The sequence below is a fragment of the Teleopsis dalmanni genome, chromosome 2 (genome assembly GCF_002237135.1).
Source record: "Teleopsis dalmanni isolate 2A chromosome 2, ASM223713v2, whole genome shotgun sequence".
NCBI classification, from domain to species: Eukaryota; Metazoa; Arthropoda; class Insecta; order Diptera; family Diopsidae; genus Teleopsis; species Teleopsis dalmanni.
Window position 1 is genome coordinate 238,828,287 of NC_051847.1, and position 7,112 is coordinate 238,835,398.

Below are 7,112 nucleotides of genomic sequence, written 5' to 3' on the forward strand. Positions count from 1 at the left end.
TATTCAAAACTTTAAACCAGACACCTGCAATAACCTAACATAAGTGTTATAGTCAATTTTGCATTTTTAGTTATTTTAGTACTTTTGTATAAAATTTTCTACATTATGCAGTGTAATAGACATTTACATAGTACCCGTACGTTGAATCACCGAATTAGCTAATTTCACAGTTAAGAAAGAAAATAAATTATTACTACAAAATAGAGACAAAAGTTCACTTATTTGCCTTACATCTAATTTTTAAAAATATATTAAATTTTTCCGGATGTTTGTAACTTAAAAATGTCTGACATATTAAGTATTAATAGTTCTATATACTAAATATTTCAGTTCCTTTAATCTAAGTTCATTAGGTAAATCTCACTTCCTTACTTAAATATAAGCATCTTATCCGGTTTTGGTCTAATGTATTTTATCTTAATTTGTTATAATTGAAAGCACTCAAAATTTGTCTTACGGTAGGTATAGTCATTGAATAATATATAAAGACAATAATTTATTAAATTGAACAAAATAATGATATATCACATAACATTTATATGGGTTCATGTGAACAAACTATACAAGAATTATAATTTTTTGAACTTCGAAACTACCTAGTAAGTCACAAGTCAAAGAGTAGCAAACACTTCGATATTCCGAAATTAAACATTTTACACTGCTTATTCCAAAAAAAAAAAAAATGCGCATATTCAGATTTGTATATCCAAAAGTGAAAAATCAATTTAATACAAATAAAATATAAAAAAAAAATTTTTTTTGAATATTTAAAATTTGTTCTACGGTAGTTATTTTAATTCAATCAATAATTAAATAACGCATAAGAAAAATTACATATGTCATCGAACATTTATATGATTTTATTTAAACAAACCATACAAGAATTATAATTTTTTAAACTTTGAAACTAGCTAGTAAGCCACAAAATAAAGAGTAGCAAATACTTCAATGTTCCGAAATCAAACGTTTTTAAACATTTTAAACCATGTGGTGCACATAAATCGTTAAAATAAGATATCGTTCGTATGGTTTGAAAATCAGTAATGGTATATAGTAAAACTCAGAAGAGAAGAAAAGTGACACGGTGTTGTAACACCGGTTTCAAACATTTTTTTTAGTAAGTAATTTGTGGTTGTTCAGTGACGCTATAAAATAAAATAGCCAAAAGGGATAAGGGAGAGGGGCCCTTGTCCTGAAAATAATTTTCTTATTATTAGTACCTCGTGATATTACTTCATTATGTTATCGATGTCTTCTATTAGAAACTTTTCATACTATTATTTTTTATATTTATTCCTTATAGATTAATATATATAGTACATACTTTTTGGTATCAATTCGTCATATCATTAATTCTTTGTATTATTAGTCCTGCTTGCTATTAAATATATCTATATCAGTTAGATGTGTCATTCTATTAAGTCCTCGTAATTTTCATAATATTTAGAAGTTATTTTAATAGTTCTCTTTAAATTACACTTCTAATTACTTTTAGTTCATTCAAGTTTTTTGTTTTGTTTAAAGATTGAATTTTCTTGTTATGATTTTAATATTAAAGTAAAAGTATTGCATCTGAAAGTCGTTTTGGATTTGATTTTTATGTTTCGATTGTGTGCCTTTCATTTATTTTGCCTGCAATCACTAAACTGTGAAGTAAACTTGCTGTCAACACTTGTATTCGTTAGTTTTCTTCTCAAACAAATATCGTCAAATTGCATTTTCAAATTTATGCAAAATCATGTATGTAAATAATGAATGAAATAATGTGTAAACCCTGTTAAAAACAAAAACGAAAAAAAAAATACTATTTTTAATTTCCGTTACTATTTATTTTTGCAAATGAAAGGCAATTCAGGATTACAGCTATAATGATATGGATAAGTTTACAGAAATTAAATAATTACTAAGTTCAACAGACAAACCAATAAAAAGATATAGATATAAAAATAAATTGTAGGTTTTAAAATAATTTAGTGACTATTAAAAATTAGCCTTGCCTCTCTATTCATAATATAAGTTGAATAATTTATAGGAACATAAAATTTTAGTATTTCTTAAAAACTATGAAAGTAGAAAGTACTACGGAATATTTACAGAAATTCAAATAATTAGGAAAATAAAAAATAAATGAATATATATTGTATATATTTCGTATATAAAAGGTTTATTCAATTTTTAGTGAATGTAGTAAATTAATAATTTCCAACTTAAATACAACTTACTAAAACCCGGGTCCCAAGGTTTATGCTAAATTTGCAACATTGCAAATTTGTAGCATTGAAAACACATTCGAATATAGCAGATTCGCTTATCACTTTTGATAATTTGTGGGTTCCTTATTAGCTTTGATCCATAACTAGTAAAGTTGTTTGCATATTGTTTAATAGTTAATGTCTTGTTGTAAGGCCTTTTTTACTTAAAGTGGACGTTTTGCTAATATCATTATGTGTAAATATGTATTTTTTCTTCGCAGTTGGACGCTATTAACTAAACCATGTATAAGAACAACTATGTACTCCTAAGTCTTAAAAGTTAGGTTGCATTAATGATTAGATGTATTATCACAATTTTTCAGCTAATTAAACTACTGCACTATATTGTACCTTCATTAAATAAAAGCTTTTAAGTTAATAAGATTAGTAGCCTTCAAAGCTGAAAATATGACATAATTCTTAAACCTTAATATAAAATACACCGTTAGAATTGTAGTCTAAAATCATTTATTTGACTATAAAGCTAGCTATTGATTAAATAGAAATAATTCTTATAAATAAATTTACAGTCTTTTGCCTAAATTTCAGCCGATGAAGTGCATTTTAGAAACTAATGACGTTCTCTTCTCAGTGTTTCATAAACTTTACTTTTTCCTGTCTGGCCCAATATACATATTATGTTGTATATTATTTATTTCTTTAAAATTGTATCTTATTTTACTAGAAATTGTTTATTTTTATTTAACTCTTACATTTATACATAATGCAATTACAAGGTACAAAAAAAGAAAAAAAAATAGGTAAAAAAAGATTAAATTTAGTTGCGGAAATTTACTATGTTGTCACTTTAAGCTGATATGGTGGTTTTTAGGTTTAATCTGGAGACTATGCGACCAGGAAACAACTGTTAGAAGCCGTTGGGTAATAATTTTGATATGATTTTGGTTTGTGTTTTTAGAAGTACATATGTAGCTATAATTTAAGTAACTTTTGGTCTTTCAAGATCGTTGTGAATTTGTTCCTTTTTAAGGCATCAACGAGCACCGAATTCTTGTCGAAGTAAATTATTAGACAAAAATAATATCTTTTTTCGATAGCTCCATAGTTCAATGTACTCCATAGTTAGCACGTTATATTTTAAGCTGAGTTTTGAATTCTTATTATTACATTAGTGTGCTTGCAGTGAATTTAGTTTAATTTCACCTTTTTTACACTTGATATGCTTAATCCAAGTTACTCTTCTGTCAAGATGAATATCAAGATATTCCACAACGTTTGATAATGATATGGAAAATATTATTCAGCATAACAAAAGGTCATTTGGTCTTGCGCAGCATAAAAGTTACTTGCACACTTTTCGTTTCATTAATTTTCATGCACTATTTAGTAAGTCATTTTTCCAGAAGACTCCAATGAGCTGAGAGGATTCGGGATGCACTTGTGGTCATTGTATGACTAAAAATTGCAGTGCCATCCGCAAAAGAAGCAACTACGTGATTTGAGTATAAAGAAAGATCAGCCATGTATATATTAAGTAAAAGAATTGCTGAGTACTCTTCTTTAAAGAACTGCAGTCATTATATCAATTGTGTTTTACTTGAAATTTTCTGGGGGCTGTATATAAGAAAAAGAAGTGGTTATGAATATTTTCAGAAAGAAATTGTTTGGTTCTTAATCACAATTTAAGGCCATGTTTTATATCTTTACTGATCAATGTTTCATATCACTGTTCAGTATGGTAATTGCATTGTACTACTCGCATATATCGAAATTTTTATTGAATACGTTTAATGAAATTCCATCTATAGGTGTCATTTAGTGGAGTTATACCTCTGAAGTTAGATCTCTTAAGTAATTACTGTATAGTTATTCTTCTAAAGTGGTTACTGTAAATTTATTTCTCTGGAATTATAAATGACTTGTTGCTGTTAATAGCAAATACTTTTAATTACTGAGAGAGATATCAGTAGTCCGGCATTAAATTTTTTTGTTTTGAAATGACTTAGTATGTTTATTCTTATTATTTAGTGCTCTATAGATACGTATGAAATGATATATATATAACTTGTGTGGGTAGGTTAATTATAAGCACTACTGTTGTATTTAATTAAATTATTTGCTTATTTTGCTGTGATTTTTGTTATCAGTAACTTAATGAATGTTGTTTTCTTGCGAATTTGAAAAATTACTTAGAATTATTTCAAAATATTATATTCTTTTATATATAATTGATTATAAGAGCATAGGTTTTATTTTGACCTTAGTTATTGCTGTAGGGATTTATTTTTAATAAAACTAATAAGCTCATTAGCTATGTTTTTTTTTTATAAAATATCGGAGAAAAAATATTTTATTATAAATCTACAAAGTAAAAAGCTATCTGAACAAAGTTTACTATAAATAAAATATTTCTAAATTATGCTAATGGTTGCACGACCATAGCTAAATTTACAATGTTGTTAATGTTGGTTGTAAGGATGAATGATTGAATAAAACCACAATATTTTGAGGATTACTTGATTGATACAATATTTTTTCGATAAGTTTTAGTAATTAAAGTGTTCGCTAACTTTATTTTAAATTAATTAAAGTTGGTATAGTAAATGTGGTTTGTTACTTTGACAACAGGATCTATAATCAATCGCTTATTGAAATTGCGTATATAAATTATTCAGATATGCAAAATGCACTTAATGCACATGCATTTATGCTTAGATACATTTCACCACGATTGTGGATATCTATACGGCATTTATGCCAATTAAAATGCAAAAGTTACACACGCGATTCACATTAGCTAGCAAGCAGCAGAGGTTAAAACCGCATACTAACTTGCATACGAGTAGATACATTTGCGTATCTGCTACGCGTATCTATGTATACATTTATGAATGAATTTCATTTAGTATTATACTTACGTATACAATTGTATATTCAGTAATTTTAGATACATGTTATCGGTGCAAATGTAACGCAAATTTCATACATACAAAATCAATTGCATTGCAATATTAGCACAACAATACGATTTGCAAATCCATCACGTAATTCCGCTATAAATCTATGTAAATTATTAGATACTTTAAAACGAATAAAATAATTCTGTTTTACTTTTACAGATGGGCTATTCTACTCATCTACTCCTACTTAATAATATAAAATGCTTCTGTAGCTTCCTTGTACAATTGTGACTATTATATTTTTCACATCAACTGCAAATAACAATTTCAATTTGGGAAATAAAATTTCTAGCACCATAAAAATGCCATAAAATCGTGAAATTTTTCTGTCTGGAAAATATCCTGTTTTGTCTTGAATAATTTAACCATAAAATTGATATAAATTTTTAGCCAAAAAAAAAAAGATTCTAAACGTTCTCTTAATGAAATGTTCCGCTCTCATGTAGATTTGTAGATACATTCATTATTCATTTTATTAAAGCAAATTTTAAACTTTGTCTATCCGTTTATTATTGATATTTATGTAGTTAAAAGGATTTTCAACTTGATTAAAAAATAATTATAAACTCAATAATAAATTAATTAAATCCTAAAAGCTGTGTAAAATACATATGTAAAATAGACTGCATTACTATGTAATACACTCTTTTAATGCAAATTAATTAAAAATATCAAACCACTGATTCAACTATATTTAGCTAAACGAAATGGTCTTATTCATTTTATACATACTAATTTATACAATTTATAAATTTGTGATATAAATTTCATACCTTTAAAATTATTTATACATATATTATCAGGTCATAGAGGAGAGTTTTATGCAAGCAAAGTATATTTTTTTCAAACATTAGTTAGATAATTTTATTAACATAGTACACTATATATGTTTTCATAAGTAAATAATATTAATTAGTTGTTTTGAATAACTATTAAAAATATTAACTTATGGATATTATTCCAAATCTTTTTCTAAAGACTAAGTTGTTTTAATAGGGAACGGAACATACCTCCATTCGCTGGAGACTACCATCTGTGGTACACGGATGGCTCCAAAACGATGGAAGGAGTGGGGGCGGGAGTATATGGAGTAAGACCTAAAGAGGAAATATTTGCGAGTATGAGTAAAGAAAACTCAGTCTTTCAGGCTGAAGTACACGCAATTGAATTATGTCTCAGGGTATATAAAGGTAAACCCGTCACGGGAAAAAACATATATATCTTTTCTGACAGTAAATCGGCACTCCTGGCACTACGCTCACCTCGAGTAACCTCAAAAATAGTGTGGGGATGCCTTCTACTTCTCAAAGACCTTGCTGAAAAGAACAGAGTCCACTTAATATGGATTCCAGGGCACAGCGGTTTTGAGGGAAACGAAAAAGCAGATGAACTAGCGAGAAAAGGGGCGGCCTCATACTATATTGGGCCACAACCATTCTGCGGGCCTTCGTGGAGCTTTTTCAAACTTAAAACTAATGAATGGTTGGAAAAAGCAGCTCAGAATGATTGGGATAATACAATTACCTGCAGACAAGCAAAAGAATCCATGCCGTTCCGATCAAAAGCCAGAACTAGGGAGCTACTTATGCTGAACAGAAGTGGCATCCGACTTGTCACAGGTTTTCTAACTGGACACTGTGGAGTTAAAAAACATTTATTGAATCTAGGTATTACTGGAGACGATAGCTGTAGACTTTGTTACGAAGAAGAGAAAACAGCAGAACACATATTGTGTCACTGTGATAGTCTTGCAAGACTCAGACTTCGCTACTTATCCATTGCATATCCGCTTATAACGGAAGTAGGCAACATCTCTCCAAAGGACATACTGGCATTCTTAACTGCTACTCGTCTATGGAACTGAAGTGGGTATGTCACAATAATCCTCGAGGATGCAGTGACGCGGAGACTACTTCCCAACCCTTCTTTTGAGAAAAAA